This window comes from Barbus barbus (assembly GCF_936440315.1).
Source record: "Barbus barbus genome assembly, chromosome: 27".
Classification (NCBI taxonomy): Eukaryota; Metazoa; Chordata; class Actinopteri; order Cypriniformes; family Cyprinidae; genus Barbus; species Barbus barbus.
In genome coordinates, this window is record NC_136755.1 from 22,464,171 (window position 1) to 22,486,575 (window position 22,405).

The window sequence follows — 22,405 nt, forward strand, 5'->3', positions numbered from 1 at the left end:
GTTCAGGATCAAGCTCAACCACACATCACACTAACACAATAATAATAATCATAAAATTAAAACTAATCTAATATTATTCATTATATGTTGGTCCCTCATAAATCCAGACTGAGTCTCATCTATAACAGTGTCCAAACAAACTTTAAGTCTTTTAGCAAATATTATGGCGAAAATTTTATAGTCATTGTTAAGGAGTGTGATGGGTCTCCAGTTGGCTAAATTAATAAGATCTTTCTTAGGTTTAGGAATTCAAGTTATGATACCTTACATCAATGTAGGAGGTAAAGCCTCTTTTTCAATAGTTAAAAAGGGAGTAAGTTCATCAGCAAATAATTTGTACAGCTCAGCTGTAAGTCCATCACACCCTGGGGAGAAACTCTTAATTGTTCTTTGTACTTCCTCAGGAGTAACAATGCTATCACAAAAAAATCTATCACTTTCAGATATAACCTTAACATAATTAACCGAGTCTAGAAATGAGGACGTTGTCTGCTCTGAATACCTTGAACTATAAAGATTCTTATAAAAATTGGCACTGTAGTTTGCTATTTCCATTGGATCTTTAACAATTTTGCCATCAACACAAAGTTGTTCAATTGTTGAGAGGGTAAAATTACGCTTTTCTAGCTTAATGTGGAACTGAGTTCTCCCTCTTCGAGCCATTTTTTCCTGGATCTTATATAAGCACCCCTAGCCTTTGATAAGTACAATTCATCCAATTTCATTTGCAAATCTGCAATTTCAGATTTTTCTTCTAGAAACATGCAATCAAAATTATTAGACTGAGATAATTTAATGATTAGGTTGTCTTCAAGAACCCTTCTTTTTTTGGCTAAAAGTGTTCCAACTTTTCTTAAATAAACACCTGTCTCAAACTTAAAAATATCTCAGTTGGTACCAAAAGAATTTTGAATTGTGGCTGTTTTCCAATAGCTAGCAATTAATTCTTTAATTTTATCCTTTACATCTTGTAATTCTAACAGTGAACTGTTAAATTTCCACAAAGAAGCTCTGCATTGGCCTGTTACATAATCTGCCATTAAAGGGGTATTCATAAAGATAGTTTTGTGGTCGGTCAACGGGGTACAGTGAATGCCGACATTCAGATCAAAATTTGACATACATTTTGATATGAGCCAATATAAAATACGAGATTGTTTTGAACCACTTTTGAACCACCCATATATATTTCCGAGAATTACAGTTTGCTGGTTAAGTGAAATTACTAATAAATGAAAATGACCTAAGCTATATGATTCTGACCCTAATATATCCCCACCAAATTTGTTTCTCAAAATGCTTACAACAGCTGGGTGTTCGGTGCCATGTGAACTCCAAATATCGTTACCCCACTGAGATTTCCACCATTTGTAATCATCAATAGTCGAATGACATTCCTGAAGAAAACAGAAATTTTATTTGTGTTTTTTAGCAAACAAAAAAAGAGATTTTCGTTTGACACTATCCCTGAGGCCCCTGGCATTAAAGGATATTAAAGACAATGTCATGAACCACAAACAATATAGAAAAGAAACAAGCAAAGAAAAGAAAGTTTGAGTGAACCAAAAGATTACTCGTTCAATCACTATCCTCTGAAAAGAGCAACAACCACAACAACAGCTCAACCGGGAATAAGGTGTTCAGATTTAAATTCAGAGAATAACAAATACTACTCTTAAACTTCAGCTTTCGAGTACATTTACATTTACATTTAGTCATTTGGCAGACGCTTTTATCCAAAGCGACTTACAATTGGGGAATACAAAAAGCGATTCATCTTGAAGAGGCAGTCAGACAGAGGAAGTGCTCGTAACACCAAGTCTCAGTCATTGTTCAAATAAGTACAAACTAGTAGGTGGAGAGAAAGATAGAGGGAAAGTTTTTTTTTTTTTTTAAGTTTAGGATGAAGTCAAGTACTGCCGAAAGAGATGAGTTTTCAGTTGTTGCTTGAAGGTTGCCAGAGATCCGGCGTTCCGGATAGGGGTGGGAAGATTATTCCACCAGCAGGAATGGTGAACGAGAATGTTCTGGAGAGTGATTTTGAGCCTCTCTGTGATGGTACCACAAGGCGTCGCTCACTAGCAGATCTCAAACTTCTGGAGGGGATGTAGATTCGTAATAGTGAGTGGAAGTAGGAGGGTGCAGAGCCTGTGGTAGATCTGTACGCAAGCATCAGTGACTTGAACTGGATGCGAGCTGCCACTGGTAGCCAGTGCAAGGAGATGAAGAGAGGTGTAACATGCGCTCTTTTGGGCTCGTTGAAGATCAGTCGTGCCGCTGCATTCTGAATCATTTGTAGAGGTTTGATTGCGTTTGATGGCAGACCAGCCAGAAGAGTAAAGATTTAAGAGCCCAAAGTAAAAGTAAATAATTAACAATCAATAAATAAAATAAATAGTAATAATAATAAAATAATATATACAGTATAAGTATAAAAATAAATAAAGTAAAAATATATGAATTATAAAAAAATAGATAAAAAAACTCAGTTAATTTAAAAAAAAAAAAAAATTACACTTATCAAGGTAATCATTTAGAAGAAACAGTTGCTCGTTGAATAAGCATTTCCAACATGTTAAGTGTTGGATACGTCTTTAGCGGTCACTCTTTTTTACCCTCAATCACAGCAAATGGGCCGTGAAAGCCAGCTCTCTTTCCTTCCCGTCTCGCCTTCTCTATCGTTGGCCACAGGAGAGATCTTGCATCCTTGTCTCTCTGCGAAAGATCCTCGAAGATCTTGATCTTCTTTTCCCTGAGAAGGACGGACGTTTTGGCATCTCTCCAAACTTTGCGCGACGAAAATAAGACAATTATGCGACGAGAGGCTCTTTCCGCAACAGAACGAGGTCCCAGCCTATGAGTGATGTCAACTCCACGGGGTAGATCTTCAGCGATGCTCGGGGAGACCGGGCTGAAGAGGTCGATGATCATCTGCTTTACGTTCTCTCCTGCTTTCTCCGGAATACCAGCGACGCGAAGATTCCATCTTCTCTTGTAAGCATCCAGATCATTATACCTGTCACGAAGTTCATGAGCTGTAAGCTCAAATCATCAAAATTAAAACAAAAAACTTTTGAAATGTTTTACTTTACATGTAATGAATCTAGAATATATGAAATTTTCACTTTTTGAAATGCTACAATAAAAAATTAACTTTTTCACGATATTCCAATTTTTTTAGATGCACCTGTATATTTTCCTACTGAATAGCAGGTGAAAAACAGTATTTGAACAGAGTGGCATGTCCAAATTTACAGTATTCATAAAATAGTAGGCAAAAAGTCCCCAGATGACCTACTATTCATGGCGAGAATATGAAGTGTGCTTCCAGTGGACTCCCACAAGGCCATAGGAGAGGATTTGTGAATGGTAGTGAATGGATGCAACTTCAGGTCACATGACAACGACAAGACAAATGTAGTATGTTCATACTACACACATTTATACTATATAGAACATAGTAGGCTAACTCAAAAGTAGTACATACTCAGAGAGCATGCAATTTTGGATGCAGCTGTTTGCTTGTTGTTTTGTAGCTTTTAGTTAATAGGTGTTTTCAAAATTGCATGCTGTCTGAGAAGGTACATTTGATGAGGAATGAACTTTAGCTTTGGGAACATTAAAAAGATTTGTTCAGTGCTGCACTGATGAAGTTTTTTGTCCAACCTGGACGTCAGCATCACCATGGTTCCCTCAACAAAAGAATAGTTTGCAAGAGCGTGATTATACAAAACAGTCAGGCTGTTAAAGCAGACTAGTGAATAGATTTGTTTACCTGTTCAGCTTGATGACGTTTTTAATGTCCCTGATAACCTCTGTAGTCCCAATTAGCCACTTGCTAGCAATCTCCTTTCTTAAGACACATCACTGAGGTATTTTATTTCATAGAATTAAACTTGAAAATATATTGGCTTGTGTTCACCACAGACCTTATTAGGCATTTAACCAAAAACTTAAAAAAACCTTTTGACTTTAGTACGTGGGACCAGAAGTGCTAAAATGCTAACTCATTTCTGGGTTTGGTCTACAAAAATATGTCTATTTACAACTCCTTTCCCATGGCCTCATGGGATAGTAAAATGTCCATAGTATGCATACTTCAAAATCTGGGCAGAAGAAGTTACAGGAATACGGAGTAGCTCTGAAGGATAAAGAAGTGACGGATTGGTTAGCAGCTCAGGACGTCTATACATTACACAGAACCGCACCTGTCAAATACAAGCGCAATAGGGTAGTGGTGTACGGGAAAGATGTTCAGTTTCAAGCAGACCTGGTTGACATGTCTGCTTATTCGAAAGAAAACGATAATATAAAATTTTTACTAACGTGTATAGATATCTTTAGTAAGTACGCATGGGCCCGTCCGCTGAAAAATAAGACGGGGAAGGAGGTTACCAAAGCGTTCGAATCTATACTCAAAGAAAACCGCGTGCCACAAAAATTACAAACTGATAAAGGCACCGGATTTTTATAACAAACATTTCCAGCAACTGATGAAAAAGTATAACATACATCATTTTGCAACGGCGAGTGACGTCAACGCCTCGGTGGTAGAACGCTTTAATCGTACGCTTCGCGGGAGAATGACACGATTTTTAACACCCGTCAATTCAAAGCGTTATTATGACATCTTACAAAATCTTATAGATGGGTATAACGCGAGTTATCACAAAAGCATTAAAATGCGACCTCTGGACGTTCATAAAGAAAACGAAGCGGAGGTGTTTAATAATCTGTACGGAAGCATGCGTAAAGACGCATCTGTCTTTAGGTATAAAATCGGTGATGTGGTTAGGGTGTCTAAAGTCAGAAATGTGTTTTCTAAGGGATATGCACAGAATTACACGAAAGAGTTTTTCACTATAGCAGCCTGTATACCCCGGACCCCGCCGGTGTACAGGTTACAAGACTATGATGGTGATATTATCGAAGGATGTTTTTATGAAAAAGAATTACAAAAAATGATTGTGAATCAAGATAAATCGTTTAAAATAGGTTTTAGATCGAAAAAAGATAGGGAAACAGGTGTACTGTCTCGTGAAATGGTGGGGTTCGTCATGGTTGCCAGAACGGGACATCTTGGACATACAGACCTCCTTAAAGTAACAACGAGACGGTCATAAGCATCATTACTGAAAATCTATATCATGAGTGAAGGCGGATTTTACGTTACGCTTCCTTGCAACGCGTCAATGGACGTGTATCCTGACAACCGTATTTAGTAGTAGTAGTAGCCCTTTATTGTCACTAGTCACAAGTACCAGCGAAATTAGCGAATTAAATTTCTAATTACAAAACAAGACTTGCCAGAAGTATGAACCTCAAAGGCCATTGGGAGGTGGGCTTGATCGAATTTTATTATCCTATATCCTGGTATACGTTTAATGAGGAGGATGCGGCATTTGTTATCAACACGACACCTGGCATACTGGGGTATGATGAGGATCGAAGAGACTGAGGGCATGATTATCTTTATTAAAGAAAAAAACCTTCAAACCATATCTAATGTGTGTAATACCTTAAAAAGATATTGCGAGGATGTGCTGTTTCTGGTTAGAGAAATAAACGCAAATCTGCCTCCTAGAATGAGCCTCGGTTACGATCACGTCAAAAACAGGATATTTCTAAAAGCACCGACGAGCACATCTTTGATATTTTATGGAAAGTTGGCTATTATTTTAGGTTTAAAACCTGGCACGTCTCTAGTTTCTGTAAATCAACCTCGCAAAGATCATACTGATGACGCACCTGTCGTGACGTATGCGCCGCATCAGGCCGACATAAGAGGTGGCTTTTATAGCATGTATATATACACAGACATGATCGAATATCAATCAGTCGGTGATTCGTATGTACCACTACTGAGAACTTATAGAGGGTGCGGCTAACGACATCATTAGTGTTAGATTCGATAAGCCGCATTACGCACCTGTGAATAAGTCTAATATTACAGACATTTGCATTGAAGTCAAAGACGATCAGAACAAACACGTTCGTTTCACTTACGGTAAAGTTGTGGCTAAACTCCACTTTAGACCGGTGAAATAGTTTTTGTTTTAACGAAACTATACGACTATGGATCCCGAACGATACATCGCTTACTACCGTAACCAAGCGGGTAACGAATTACCCGGCTATGCCGGTGGATCTGTCATGTATGGCGGCGGTATAGGTGGAATTTTCAAAGCGCTTTTCAGAACCGCACTACCTCTATTGAAAAGAGCTTTTAGTATAGCAAAACCGCATCTAAAAGCCGTTGCGAGAAATATAGCTAGCGATGTAGTAACCACAGCTCTATCGAGATCATATAACGATAATAACAACGACGTCCAAAACGGTAACGGATTAATGGTTATGTCGCGCGGATCTTTTAAACCACCCAGAGTGCGAATGCGTAGGGGGAGTGGCCGCGTGAAGAAGGGTAAATCCGCTAGCAAGAAACGTACGGTCGCAAAACGCTCACGACGTTCCCGTGCGAAACGTGTAAAGAAAACCGTCCGACGCAAAAGACCGCTCAATACTATTTTCTAAACCATGTCTCTATTCCACAACATGTCGGAGGAGTGTATTAAATCCGAGTTAGATTTATTTACCGTACCTATGACTCAGACATCTATTGAAAAAAATACATACGTCGAAATACCACCGCTATGCGCGATAATGGATTCATCGGCGCTAGAATTTTTTATTGCGGGAACAGGCGAAGATTAAATCGATCTAAATAACATTCTGTTATATACACGGATCAAAATAACCAGACCAGACGGTAGCGATGTTGCAGACGGTGCACCCGTCAGATTAATAAATTACCCCGGAGCGTGTATATTCTCGCAGGTGGACGTTTCTCTAGGCGATCGTCTGATAACGCAGAGTTCTAGCACTTATCCTTACAGGTGTTTGATCGAAGCGTTGATAAATTTCGGAAAAGATACCCTCGAAAGCGTCTTTTCAGCAGGATTGTTTTACAGAGATACGGCGGGACACATGGACGCTACTGACCCTGTTGGAGAAAATGTGGGTTTAATGAAGCGAGCTGTGTTTACCAACGCCAGCAACGTTGTAGAATTACTAGCACCCATCCATAGTGACATATTCTTTCAAGAAAAATGAATGTTGAACGGCATAGATATAAAAATACGGATGACGAGAGGTAAAGATGAGTTCTGTCTGATGCGAGATGACGCCACCGCTTATAAACTCAATATTGTATCAGCATCTCTTTTTGTGAAAAAAGTTTCGGTTTCGCCGGGCGTACAGCTAGGACACGCGCAGGCTCTTTTATCGACCACCGCTAAATACCCTATAGAACGCGTGTGTCTGAAGAATTTCTCTGTCCCTGTAGGGTCTAGTGCAGGGGTTTTCAACCTTTTAGGACATGCGCCCCCCTAAGTTTGTCTAATTTCACTCGCCCCCCCCCCCCCAACACCCCCCAACCCCGCGAGCCCAAAGTGTGCGAGCATCATTCACATATTGTTTGCTGCGTTTCCAGTGCGTAGCATTAAGAAACATAAACATATAACCAGTTTACCTGATTCAGTGTGATGGCTGAGCTTGTTTCTGAGATAACAACATGCCAATCTGTGGTTGGATTTCTGACATGACTAAGCGTAAATTATTTTACACCATTCTCACTGTCGCCGAACAGCGGGAGTCAGATTGCCCCCTAGCGGATGGCTGAAGAATTGAAAGCTCGTATTCATAAATCTTCAAGGCAATGTCTCTGAATTAATTGATGCTCGCGCCCCCCTTGACAGGTGCTGGCGCCCCCCTGGGGGGGGCGCGCCCCACAGGTTGCAAACCCCTGGTCTAGTGTGTCTAATCAAGAAAATATTTTTCTCGGAACGTTGCTGAAATCCATCATTTTAGCAATGATGGAAAATTCGGCTTTTTCAGGAGCGTACGGTAAAAACCCCTTTGCTTTTAAACATTTTAATCTAGAATTTTTGGCTTTATATCATGACGGTGTCCAAATCCCATCCAAACCCCTGCAACCGGAGTATGAGAGAGGATCTGCCGTGAGGGACTTTTATCAACTCGTATTATCTACCGGAAGACATCTTAAAAATCACCCTCTGGCAATAGATCGTCTGGATTTTCTCAACGGATACACCCTCTACGGGTTTAATTTAGCACCCGATGAAGATTGTTCGAATCACGTCTCTCTAATCAGGTCGGGTAACATTAAACTGGAAGCCCGATTCAGACAGCCTCTCAGGCAGTCCATAACCATTATCGTATATGCGATTTTTGATTCGATCGATTTTACCTCTCAGTTGTTTCAACGGGGTGAGGGTCTTTGGCGACATCTGCTGGCTTTGTGTGGGTGATTTTCTTTTAAGGACATCGACCACACGTTTAACTTGCGGATTGCTTATAGTTGAAAACGGTATATTTAAAACTTTTCGCTCCAACCGTGAAGTCTGTATTCATCACGGATCGTATGAGGAGCTGTTATACTTTTAACCAAATCCAATATGTGCGATCCGGAGATTACACGACCTTTAAAAGCAAACTCTCCAGATTCTGTCCATGAAGACAATTGTTTAGCATTAGACATTTTATTCAAAATGAATTTGATGTTTTTTAAACTCCTTCGTGGTACATTGTTTAAAATCTCGTTGACGATTTGATCCTCTCCATCATCGTTATTAGACAGGTGCGTTTGTAGGCGCTGTAACAGATGCGTCAGCAGGTGCATTATGCGCGGTATCCTGTTTCGGGACCATAAGAGTTAAAGTCCCGCTCTCCAAATCGCCCTGTTTTACTATAGTTAAATACCTCTGCAGAACATTGGCATAAAGTTTAGCTTTCCCGTGTGGATCTAAATCAGTCCTTTGTAATATATTTCTTATAGCATCGTCCAAATTGTTCTCCACAACTTATTGGATTGTCTCGCGAACATTCCCAGACCTTAATTTATCCAACTGGTTCTGAGGAAATACGTAATGCTTTTCAGCATATTCCATGCCTATTGTTGTCTGGATGTTATTAAACTTGTGATAAAAGGTATGGCCACGCTTAACAGGGGTACGAGAAAACCACCTCCCTGTTTAATCAACCGTTTTTTTCTTATGACACCGATCTTTTTATTCGCCGCATATTTGATCTCCTCTTTTCTCTTTTTTAATCTTCGGAACTGCGCAGTGTTTAGAGGTATGGTACCGCGGAGCACATTAAGAGCTATCTCACACAAGGATAAAATCAGTTTATCTGATGCCGACTGTAAAATGACGCGTCGTTGCTTAGGTGAAGCCTTATATAATAGTTTTAAAAGAGGTAGATTTTTACAAAGTCTGTTGCTCATTTTCTTCTTTTTTTTTTTCTTCACCAAAGTTTACCGCGTTCTTTTCTGCACGTACACCACCTGACGATCTGAAAACAGTCCTGATCTGAGACGAAAGCGCTCCGGTGTTTTAGCTTTAAAGTCGATCAAAAGGAAACCAAAGGGTTGATTGGTCGCATCCTGATAACATTCCATAAAATATTTGGTATTCCCTGGAAAAATCTGACGTCCTAAAATCATTATTTGCATGGAATCTCTCGGGCTCATGTACAAAATAATATAGTGTGTGTTCAGCGTAATAGTTCTGCTGGTTTTACCTTGAAAAAACTGATTCTGAGTTATCAATATAATGGAAAATTATTTGAACATATTTTGTGAATGCACGTGAGAGTTCGTCATTCGAATATGCTAATTCCATTAAATCATCACAAAATAAAATAGATTTATTATTAGGAGGTAATAAATTTTCATCCGTTAAAGATTTTGGAATACCTTCAATAAATTTAATATCAAACAATGACAAGAGTTCATCATACAAAGGTTGCCAACAACTGTATAAAAACACAATATTATCCAATTTTACATCAATCAGCTTATCTGCATTACACAACAATTTTTTTACAAAGACAGTCTTTCCGCTGCCCGAAGGGCCGGAGATCACCACGGAGAAAGGGAATTGAAAATGAAAGTCAAAAACTTCTTCAACATACATATTGCGTGATCCAGACATATTGTTAATATCCGTAAGGTAAAGTTGTGTAGTCGGGCAAAAGGACACGTTTGTCGTAAACCACTTTGAACCTTTTCAAAACTGACCTATTATGCAATGTGAAGTGTTTTTTATTACATACAATGGTTTCTGTACGTGTGAGCAGGGGGGTCGTGTCACGTGATGTCACATAACCATGTACCAGACAGACCATACTTTCTAAGGTAACGATTTGTGCATTTGAAGAATGCAAAGTCACACCTTTAGCTTTAAGAGTGACTATATTTTTTGCAGTTTTAAAACCGTACGATTTTGGTCCAGTCGATGCGAATTCCGTGATGGTATCATCTACAAACCCGATTCCAAAAAAGTTGGGACACTGTACAAATTCCGAATAAAAAAGGAATGCAATAATTTACAAATCTCATAAACTTATATTTTATTCACAATAGAATATAGATAACATATCAAATGTTGAAAGTGAGACATTTTGAAATGTCATGCCAAATATTGGCTCATTTTGGATTTCATGAGAGCTACACATTCCAAAAAAGTTGGGACAGGTAGCAATAAGAGGCCGGAAAAGTTAAATGTACAGATAAGGAACAGCTGGAGGACCAATTTGCAACTTATTAGGTCAATTGGCAACATGATTGGGTATAAAAAGAGCCTCTCAGAGTGGCAGTGTCTCTCAGAAGTCAAGATGGAAAGAGGATCACGAATTCCCCCAATGCTGCGGCGAAAAATAGTGGAACAATATCAGAAAGGAGTTTCTCAGAGAAAAACTGCAAAGAGTTTGAAGTTATCATCATCTACAGTGCATAATATCATCCAAAGATTCAGAGAATCTGGAACAATCTCTGTGCGTAAGGGTCAAGGCCGGAAAACCATACTGGATGCCCGTGATCTTCGGGCATTTAGACGGCACTGCATCACATACAGGAATGCTACTGTAATGGAAATCACAACATGGGCTCAGGAATACTTCCAGAAAACAATCCACCGTGACATTCGCTGTTGCCGGCTAAAACTCTATAGGTCAAAAAAGAAGCCATATCTAAACATGATCCAGAAGCGCAGGCATTTTCTCTGGGCCAAGGCTTATTTAAAATGGACTGTGGCAAAGTGGAAAACTGTTCTGTGGTCAGACGAATCAAAATTTGAAGTTCTTTTTGGAAAACTGGGACGCCATGTCATCCGGACTAAAGAGGACAAGGACAACCCAATTCGTTATCAGCGCTCAGTTCAGAAGCCTGCATCTCTGATGGTATGGGGTTGCATGAGTGTGTGTGGTATGGGCAGCTTACACATCTGGAAAGGCACCATCAATGCTGAAAGGTATATCCAAGTTCTAGAACAACATATGCTCCCATCCAGACGTTGTCTCTTTCAGGGAAGACCTTGCATTTTCCAACATGACAAGGCCAGACCACATACTGCATCAATTACAACATCATGGCTGCGTAGGAGGAGGATTCGGGTACTGAAATGGCCAGCCTGCAATCCAGATCTTTCACCCATAGAAAACATTTGGCGCATCATAAAGAGGAAGATGCGACAAAGAAGACCTAAGACAGTTGAGCAACTAGAAGCCTGTATTAGACAAGAATGGGACAACATTCCTATTCCTAAACTTGAGCAACTTGTCTCTTCAGTCCCCAGACGTTTGCAGACTGTTATAAAAAGAAGAGGGGATGCCACACAGTGGTAAACATGGCCTTGTCCCAACTTTTTTGAGATGTGTTGATGCCATGAAATTTAAAATAAACTTAGTTTTCCCTTAAAATTATACATTTTCTCAGTTTAAACATTTGATATGTCATCTATGTTGTATTCTGAATAAAATATTGAAATTTGAAACTTCCACATCATTGCATTCTGTTTTTATTCACAATTTGTACAGTGTCCCAACTTTTTTGGAATCGGGTTTGTACGTCGAGCTCGTTAGTCAGTTCTCCGACATATGACCCTGTTTGCGGCATCCATTCGCCTTCTTTCGATGAAAAGATAACACTGTCTGTGTCTACGTAAAAAACGCGAGATCCTAATCTGTCCATAAGATCATATAATTCCAACCGGCCGTATGCAGTGGTGAATGAGGCGATAAACACATTAACATTGCTCGTGGGGGCGGGGTCTGCGTCCGCGTAACACCACTGTACTAGAGCTACCGAGTCAGACACGAATGAGAAATGTTTAATAACGTGGCTGTTTCCAAAGATATAACGGGCGAAATCTTCAGGGTCTGTTAAAAGCTCTGTCAAAGGTAAATTACACCTAAGCCCGAAACTCCCCCAAAAGGCATTTAATACAAATTTATTTATAGACCTACGAGCGGGATTGAGGGCGATTTTGTCCACGTCCAAATGAACGCCCTCCTTCTCGAAATACGCTTTGACATAGGTCTGTTTTTCATCATCTGTCACCACATGTGGAGGAAAACCTGAAGCCTCTTGCTTGAATTTGAAAAACGTCTTAACGTAATCGCTGAATAAAGTGTCGGACGTCTGCGGAAAATGCCACACTTTCACAATTTTGACAACATTATACCCTTTAACTACGGCACGTGTGAGTTCTACAGATGTCCAAAACCCTGAAATGGCTCTTTCTTCTTCGCTGTGTTGACAGCGTTCCTGTAGTTGGTGCTCTGTGCATGTGCGACACAGAGCAAACAATAGTTTTCCCTGTGATGATTTGAAAGGGATGAGCAGATGTAACAGTTTATACGGGGGTAGTACAGTACATTTAATAAGTCCGAAATACGACTCGATCGGTTCAAAATCTTTTAAAATTATTTCAGGATGACCGATCGAGTAAGTTTTACGCGACTGTACGAAAGGATACAGCGACGTAAAGTCCAGATATGAAACGCGTTCGCCCTCTGTGGTTTTATGATAGTCGTTCAGGAGCCGTGTAATTACTCATAAAAGCCATTACATCAGAGTCGTTTTGTTTGGCTTTCTCCCACTGACATTCCCAAATAGTATGGACTTTGAGATTGTAAGCCTTACGTAAGATTTCCATCTTATTATCAGACTGTCTTCTGAGCACACCGTAAGGTATTTTTGATACAGGATTTAACTCGTTAGGGTTGAAACGACAACAATGCCCATGCCAGAAGCATCCCAGGAAATCCAAAGCTATTCTATCGCCGTTAATCTCATAATATCCATTGACGTGATATGAACCAAATCTGACTTCGCCGTGATTTAAGGCATGATGAATATCAAAATTTTTGGTCGCTTTAACGTATTCCAACCACTGGATGGACGGATTAGAATAAGCTTTGTACTGATTAAGATACGCATTTTTGTGAGTTAAGGCTATACTGTCTTTGGGTAAAAAAAGCGTTTTAAATACCTTCATAGCACAACCGGCAAGCATTATGCACCCAAAGGGATCTACGTTTGTACATTGGATAAACTCGTTTCTGTATTTCATGCACCCCTCTCGCAACAAAACAACATCGTTCTTGCAATACATTTCGAGTTGTTTTTTGAAGTCAAACACCTTTCCTGCTACGCTCTGATTCCACCTGTCAAATTTTATCTGATTAGAGCCAGACATCGTACTGTATCCGTAATGTTCTTTAGGCGGATACTGTCCTAAATAATCAGCATTTTGCAAACGATTAAAATGATGGGGAAAGAAACCTTTTTCACCTGTGTTTAGGTTTAGAGCGGCTGTCATTTTTAACAATTTCATAGGCAAAAAGCTGTAGCTGTCTATGTATCGCTGTTTAAACGCACGATCGTACATATAAAGGAGTCTGCATCCTTGCTGTATGATTTTCGGTGTCAATCCCTGATTTGTAAAATACTCGAGCAGTATGTAAGAATCGAAACCTGATGCATTGTGTGCTATAAATGTAAAGTCTGCACATTTTGGCCGTCTGAAATGTTTAACCAATTTGTCTACGCAATCAACACCTCCGGCTATAAACTCCTCGCCATCTTGCGAAATAGCACACATGTAATTTGCTACATGCTTTCCGTTTTCGTGCATCGTCTCAAAGTCAAAATAGATATAATTTTCGCTATGCTCGTCAGGTTTTAGGGGTTGTATATAACAGGCGTGATGACCTTCATCTACCAGAATCACACTGCAATGCGAGCATTTGGACGGCGAACACACATGTGGTGATAGTTTATCGCCTGACCATTTTGCTCTGTATTGCCTGCAACACTTGTCACAGTATTTTACGAGGTCACACCTAGATCTCACACTGTCAGTTTACGATTGTTTATGCATTTGATAACAGAAGTCAGATCTGCAATATCTTGCACAGTCGTCACACTGCAACCATTTCTTAGGGTGTGTGTAGCACTGAGACGTATTACATATATTACATGTAAATTTGCAATAATGTAAGTTATGATCCTTAAAGCCTTGATAGCAGTACTCGCAGACATAGCTGTATCCTAAGAATGCTTCCAAATTTTTTATCATATAGTAATGCTCGTCATGCAGATAAAAATGTACAGTGTTCTGATGTGTTTAATTTGTATTTTTATACACATCAAATTTCCCTGAACACGTGCTGTGAAAGATGACTATTTTCAATTCTAACTCGAATTTATATACATCATGAAATGCAATTTTATCTTGCGGCCCGTAACCCAACGTTGTGTGTATGTCGTTGGCTATTCTGTACAATTCCTGGTCGGGACTATGTGGGTTTAAAAAATGTGCTAGGCATATACTGAAACACATATTGTCTGATATATTTTTTGGGGTGAAAAGATTCATCTTATTTTTTTGGATGACCATGTTATGTGCCAGATCACTTAACTTTCTACGGCCCCCGCCTTGGCTATTTCTCGCCACCGACACACATAACTGTAAAGCAGAATCGGTAGCCACATCCGCATTGCTTTGAGCGGCTCGTTCGATTTGATCGACAAATGTAGCAACGTCAGGATTATTATCCGGTGTCAGAACCGCATTAATGTCTGTGGGGAGACTCTCGCCTTGCAGAGAGACGTTCATAAATCCGGCTTCTCCAGCCATCAACCGAGAAAAATCAACAATCTCGTTCAAAATATCTTGCAAAAAGATATTATACGCAGCATAATCATCTGTGTCAATTTCACGGAAATTTTAAGTTCTACGAATTTCTAAACCGTTAAATCTCGGTCTAGGGATAATTGTAAAATCACCCACGCGACCTCCTTCATTTATTAGTCTGTCTCTAAAATTTTGACTGAGACCCATTTCTGGAGCTGACGGATTATAACCTGAGGCATCATCATTAGCTGGTCCTGCACCAATTTGTTCACAGTCATTTATAGCCATCCCTAACCATTCATGCTGTACATCTACGAGTTTGTGTAATATTTCGATCATGTTAAGCGAATCTGGTTGTAACATCTGCAACTGGTTATTAATCAGATCATGTAACTGATCTGCATTATTTTGAAAATCATGTCTACGTCTCGATGCTCTTTGATCGTCTTCTGATCCATGGTTATGCAAATCGACGTGACATCTTTTACTCCCCATTTTGCAAATGTATTTTTAAATCAGAAAATACAAAAATAAAAAAACTGTTCAACCTTAAAGACAAACATGCCCCCTTGAAAACACCACAGTGGTTCACAACGTAACATAAGTAGATATGTCAAAACTATATAAAACCAAAATCATGTTTTGTCAACAGTAGGTAAAATCGAATCAATACATATATGAAATACTAACGATATAAATCAGAAACAAACTATAATAACCAGTTACAAATCAACACATATGAAATGCTAATGATATAAATCAAACAATCAGCGATGAGAAGAAATCAACATACATGAACTACTAATAACATGTATAAAACAATAACAAACACTAATAATTGCATGAAAAAAAATCCAATACCTGTAACTTACAAATAATTTAAGATATAAAAAAAAAAAAAAAAAATATCTCCTACCCATCATTCGATCATGCAAATCTACTAACATTCTTTGTAAAAGATTCAAACGTTCAGAAATCAATGATAATGCATTAACTGAAAGCCTTAGCTCGGTTCGCTGTTCACGGACATCCTCCGGTACACCTCTCATGGCTTGTTGAAACTCTCTGAATTCATTATACAACTGCTCGTGACAGCTTCTCCAAAATTCAGCCGCATGTCGTAAGGCCTCGGTGTGTTGTTGCTGACACGCTATGATATTTCTTAAAATCGAAATTACATCACCTTGCGCGTTAGCCGCAATCTCTTCTGCTTCTCGGTAAGATAACGACTGTCCGGCCAGGTCAAAGACTCTCTCAAAGTACCGGTTAACACTGTTCAGCGCGTCGCGATCAAGTCTCTTAGGTCTTCACACGGAACAGTTCCTGAGTGAAGTGAAATGAAGTGAAGTGACATTCAGCATTGAGGCATTTCATGTTGTAATTCCTCCTCTTCCTCAGCCTCCGAATCGGTGAAGGACTCCTGATCCCAAGCGATAATCATGGAATCAGTCCACGCTGTTAGACCTCGCTCGTCATGATCTTGTTCTGTAAAAAGAATAACGATAATAATTTTATTAATTTATTAGATAAAAGTCGAACGTAAACAGGATAATCTGATTTTCTGTTTTAATACGTACCGTTATTTTCTGAAGTCCTTAAACGACTAGTGCTCGGGCCCGTCTCCTGTTCGGGTAATCTCACACGTTTTACAACCTGTCCACAGCCGTACATTCGCCGCGTGGGAGAACGGGTCTTTATCGTGTGCTTGCTCTCACAGGCCGTAGACGTGTGAACTCTTTCTGCTGAACACGCGCCGTGGGCGGGGTCGGGCTGTGTGACGTTGTCTGTTTCATGACGTAAGTCCGTTCTCACCACAACCTCCTGCTGCATGTTCTCTGCAGGTAATATTATCAGTCCGTTGTTGTCATCAGTGTGTTCTCCTGTCAAATTTAGCAGATTTAGATTTAGCAGCAAACTTTTGCCTAAACCTTCGACAGAGTTCACACGTGCAGGTGCACATCATAAAATAGATGCCATAGAGATGCTTTGATCGCTGAACATCTTAGAAAGACGATCTGTTTTGATCAATGAACCACGTTCTAACAAACTTTACGACGCCAGATCCCTCAAAAACTCATTAGATTGCAAATGAGTCGAATCCCAGAAACTTTAGATATTTTACAACAGTCTTGATCAGATAAGAACGTTTCACTGGTCACAGGTCCAGACGCGCAGTGATCTTTCTCATTTGGGCTCTCTGCGTGAGACAAAATATTTACATTTCGTAAGACGTTGTAGAAAAAAGTTTACCCCTCTAATTACGACTGAAAATCCAAAACGTTTGCTTTCATTTCAGTTTGTTCTCGCACATGTGTATTTTAACTGACATAGCACAATAGAAGTTTTAAGATTGACAAAAAAATCGAAGGGTAAATAAAATAAGACAAAACAAATAATGTTTTCCTGCGGGTTAGAGGTGAATGTTTAGAAGGAAACTTGTGTAACCTAATTTTTTAAAACGAAAAAAAGTCTGGGTTATATAGCACAACAGAACTCTTAAGCTTGACAAAAAATCAAAGGGTAAATAAAGGACTTATGGCACTTAAATAAAATAAGACAAACTATATTTTTTCCTGCGGGCATTTGTTTAGAAGAAAACTTGTGTAACCTTTAAAATGAAGAGTTTTAAGATGAATACTGAATGGTTTCATTAATTAAGAAACGCTAAAGATTTATTAAAAATAACTTAAAAACGTTACTTTGTTTAATTCTTTTAAATGTCTGTGTCGGTCTCTCCTTACGGCTTTAGGGGACGGTGATGTAGGTGTGGCCTGGCAGCGCTCGTAAGCTCATTCTCAGTTTCATACAGAAGCGAGAGGTTCTCTGACGAACGGCGCGCAAAATAGTCTGTTCTGTAAGTTGGCACAAAAGATAGCTTTTAAATTGTATCACAAGATTTTTACAAGTATCTTATACTATTGTTAAACGGTCTGATATTTTTTATTTCACACCATGGTAAGATAAAACAATTCTATATTATTTAACTTCGTATCTGTTATAAACTCAAAACTTTTTTAAAAGTGCAACAGATTTTGACATGTATCTTATTGTTTTAACTAACGCGTCCGATGCTTTTTTTGTTATAGATGAACGAACGCGCTCACCTCTTCTAATTCTTTTTAACTTTGCCAAACTAACTAGTTTTAAATTCTAATGATAGAAAAACTACCGTATCTAATGCTTTTTTTTGTTGTTTTGTTTTCGTTCGTTTTTTCCTAAAACTGTTTTAACAACACTAGCACATCTTGACTTGTAGGGAAAAACAGTCGTTGTACATTTTACGTACATGTTTGATGTTTTTCTTGATATGCGAAAACACTTTAATAAAAATCTCCCTTTACTCCATTTAACACAATTTCATGATTTAAAGTTTAAATCACATAACATTGGTCCCCCCCACACACACACACATTGTCATAAATTCCTTAAGATCACCGGGGTGGATGAAACAGATGGACACTTAGTTGAGGTGGGGGGTGTACAAAACAGATGTCCAAACAGGTTTCCAGTTATGGGTGGGGGTGGTGATTTTATGAGGGTAATAAATCAAATTTTTGACCACAAGGTGCCCTACCATCTCTCTGACAAGTGTCATTTAACAAAACCGAATATTATGTGGCATTTAACATAGTTCTGAATTTGAATTTTTTAAAACTTGAATAATGAACATTTGAAATTGAACACAATTTAATTTTTTATGGCAGTTTTTTTAATAGACGTGTATTTTCAAATAGCAGATTTTTGGTTCTGAATTCTTTGACTGAATACTTTGACTGACTAAATATCCAGTTTTAAAAAATACAGCTTCAAGTTTTCAAGATGAAGAAGAAATTCAGAACGTCAAATTCAATATTTAAAATTCAAAGCGCAGAAGTTCAGATCATAAAGAAAGTAGGTCAGAGGTCTGTCATGTGTTGGTTTCTGTTTAGTTCCTGTTTGCCCATATTTGGTTTTGTTCCGGTCTTGTCATTAGTTAAGCATCGTTTATTATCCCCACCTGTTTTGCATTAATCATCTCCTTTGCTCCTTTGTTCCATTTCATTTATAAGTCCTCAGTGCTGCCCTTGTCTTTGTCTGAGTTTAATGTTAATGAATGGATTTATGTGCGTTGATGCCACTTCGTTCTCCTGACCGTTTGTTCTTTTATTCTACAACCACAATCCGTAACAAGGTCATCCACAGGGCAGAGTAGATGATCTCCGAAAAGTCGAACGAAGCATTTAATGCGACCGGGAGGGGATATGTTCAGTTCACTTAGGCTAGATTTGTCCTGGCCACAACATAATAACTTGTGGGAGTGTGGTAATATGTTGTAGCCACGAGATTATTTTGTCGAGGTAATCCTGGAATTGCCGCGTGGCTGCCGCTTTCTCTCGTAGAATTGTTTTGTGCGGTCTTGGGGCAGACATTTCCATAGTTATTATATGAGTTATAATTTATTATATGAGTTATTTGCTATTTCTTATTTCATGGGACTAGCTTATAGCGTAGTTTTCATGTCAGACATAGTTAACGATGACATTTTACATGTAATTGTGTTTTTACCTGGCAATCCAACGCGTACACGCATGCTCTGGATTTTTTTTTTTATTATTATTTATTTATTTATTTATTTATATCAAAGACTATAGAATACCCATGACGTGTCACTCGTATAGTTTTGAATGGGGAAAATGCAACAATTAATATGGCCGCTCAATCGCAGGAAGCCCCACCTTCTGAATGAAAGAGCTAATCGGGAAAGTCAGCGCGTCACTGCTGCTGCATTAGAAGTCCCGGTTGCTATAGAAACAGTCAGTGCTCTGAGATGCGCACTCAGGACTGTGCATGTGCACTGGCTGATCTAGCCTGAGAAATACGCTTTTTATAACGCTATTTGAGCAAAAGAAACATCGTTTATGACACGGTTGTTGTCCGATTTCACTGGTGATTTCAAATATGAAATTTAATCGTAAGCTTAGTGAACAGTTTTGGAGAATTTGATGTTTCCCTATTCAAAGTGATAGGAGCTGCTCTTGGATGCCCGAGAGGCGTTTCAAAGATGGCCGCCGAGTGACATGACTTGTCTTAAAGAGACTTTGTTTATATCTGTGTAAAACATTTTTGATGAATCGTCCAATTCTATTACATTTTAAATTATTTTCATGTTTTCAACACTACCTACATGAGCTCAGTGAAATGTTCTATTGGTTGTTAATAATCTGCCCGGTTAAAGCCGACAAAAACAATTTTTTATTTATTTTTTTTAATCTCTGGTGGCGCCTGCCGCGAAGAGCTGTGGAAGCGGCAGGATTTTGGGTGCACGAGTACCGCTTGCGCACCGCTTGCGCACCGCCAGCGAAACCGCCTACTTTCCTGCTATTCACAATTTGAATAAAAGTGTTAATAAATGTGTGTTGTCTACCTCATGTAAGAGATTTAATGCGGGTGTGGTTCGGGTCGGATAACGTGTTGGGTGTTCTGTCAATTACTGCGGGTGCGGGTCTCAAACAGGACCCGTGCAGGACTCTGCCTCCAGATGCTATGTTGCGGGAACCACATATTTTACTCGTGGCCACGAGTTTAATGCATAAACAAACCTGCGTGACCATATCCTGGGATTATCAGAGATGGATTTATTAACATTTAATTTTGAATGAAAAGATTATTATATTAATTATTACAAATTGTAATATCATTAAATTATTTGAACCATAGGCCTAGGCTACCGGACTGCATTGCGTGCGATGTAGATGCAGCATTCGAATTAAGTTTATCATGAATAAATTCCATAAAGTACATCAAATAAAATAGGCCTACAAGAAAACATTTGTATCCATCCCAAGTCCATTAACTGATAGACTTTTTCCATAACATTTGTTTATTATTATTATTGTTGGTTATATAGCCTACTGTAAATGCCGACATGCCAATAAAGCTTTGATTATGCTACATGACTTATGGGATTTTTTTACTGGAAGTGCAGTTTAAAGGTTGAATTTAACATATATTTAATTTTATTTCGGGTAATTAATAGACTATTATAAATATAGTGTTTCGTTGAGGAATGAATCATTTGCGTAGTTTCATTTGTAAATGAAAACACAACATGCTCATTGTCACATATGGGTGTAAATATAATCATAAAGTCAAAACTTCATTGGCATAATTGTCAGGCGCTTAATGTATTTGCAAAATATGATAGCATATTAATAATACTAGCATAATTATACAGAAGGTTAATTAGGTAAAGCTCTACACGAATTGAAAGGGAAATAAGCATATATAACAATAAATATAAAAATATAACCCTAACCAGTTAATATAATATAATTATAATATTATTATTAGCCTACAGTTTTATAATAATAATATATATATATATATATATATATATATATATATATATATATATATATATATATATACGTATATATGGTGGCCACAACATATTACCACACTCCCACGAGTTATTATGTTGTGGCCAGGACAAAACTAGCTTAAGTGAACTGAACATATCCCCTCCCGGTTGCAGTAAAGGCTTCATTCGACTTTTCGGAGATTATCTACTCTTCCCTGTGGATGACCTCTGACCTACATACTTTATGATCTGAATTTCTGCGCTTTGAATTTTAAATATTGAATTTGACGTTCCGAATTTCTTCTTCATCTTGAAAACTTGAAGCTGTATTTTTTAAAACTGGATATTTGCAGTCAAAGAATTCAGAAAAAAAATCCGCTGTTTGAAAATACATGTCTATTGAAAAACTGCCATTAAAAAAATCAGTTGTGTTACATTTCAATTGTTCATTACTCAAGTTTTAAAAAAATTCTAATTCAGAACTATGTTAAATGCCACTTTAACATTTTTAACGGTTTTGTTAAATGACACTCGTCAATAATTCAAATTTACACAATTCAGATAGTTTTGTCATATTATAAGCTCCATACATTTTCAGACACAGGAAAATCTGTTAGCTTTTAACCGTCTTTTTAGCTTTTTACCGTATTTCTCTTTTAGAAAACCAGAATAAAAATATTTATGACACATCCTGAATCATAAATGTTTACAAATTGATATCCAATAATACATTCTTTAGAATAAGATGTCCTTCCTACCTAAACTACCTGCTTCTGACTAGCATTAGCAAGTAGCAAATAATGATTCATGACTGTGATGTAAACTAGAGGCTACTTGCTATTTAAAGAAACACGTCGTCGCAAGAAAACAACACTCGTCAAGCATTTTCTTGGGGTCTTTAGGATCAGGTATCTCATGCGTTGGAATACCGGTAGCGATCATTAGCAGCCTGAAGGTGTGTGAACTCTAAGCGCAGAGTTTTCAGAGGTCAAACCAACAAGGGCAGAGTTTAAAGATAGGCCGAACATAAACAAGCTGTAACTCATCAGAAGATTCAGTTGCCATG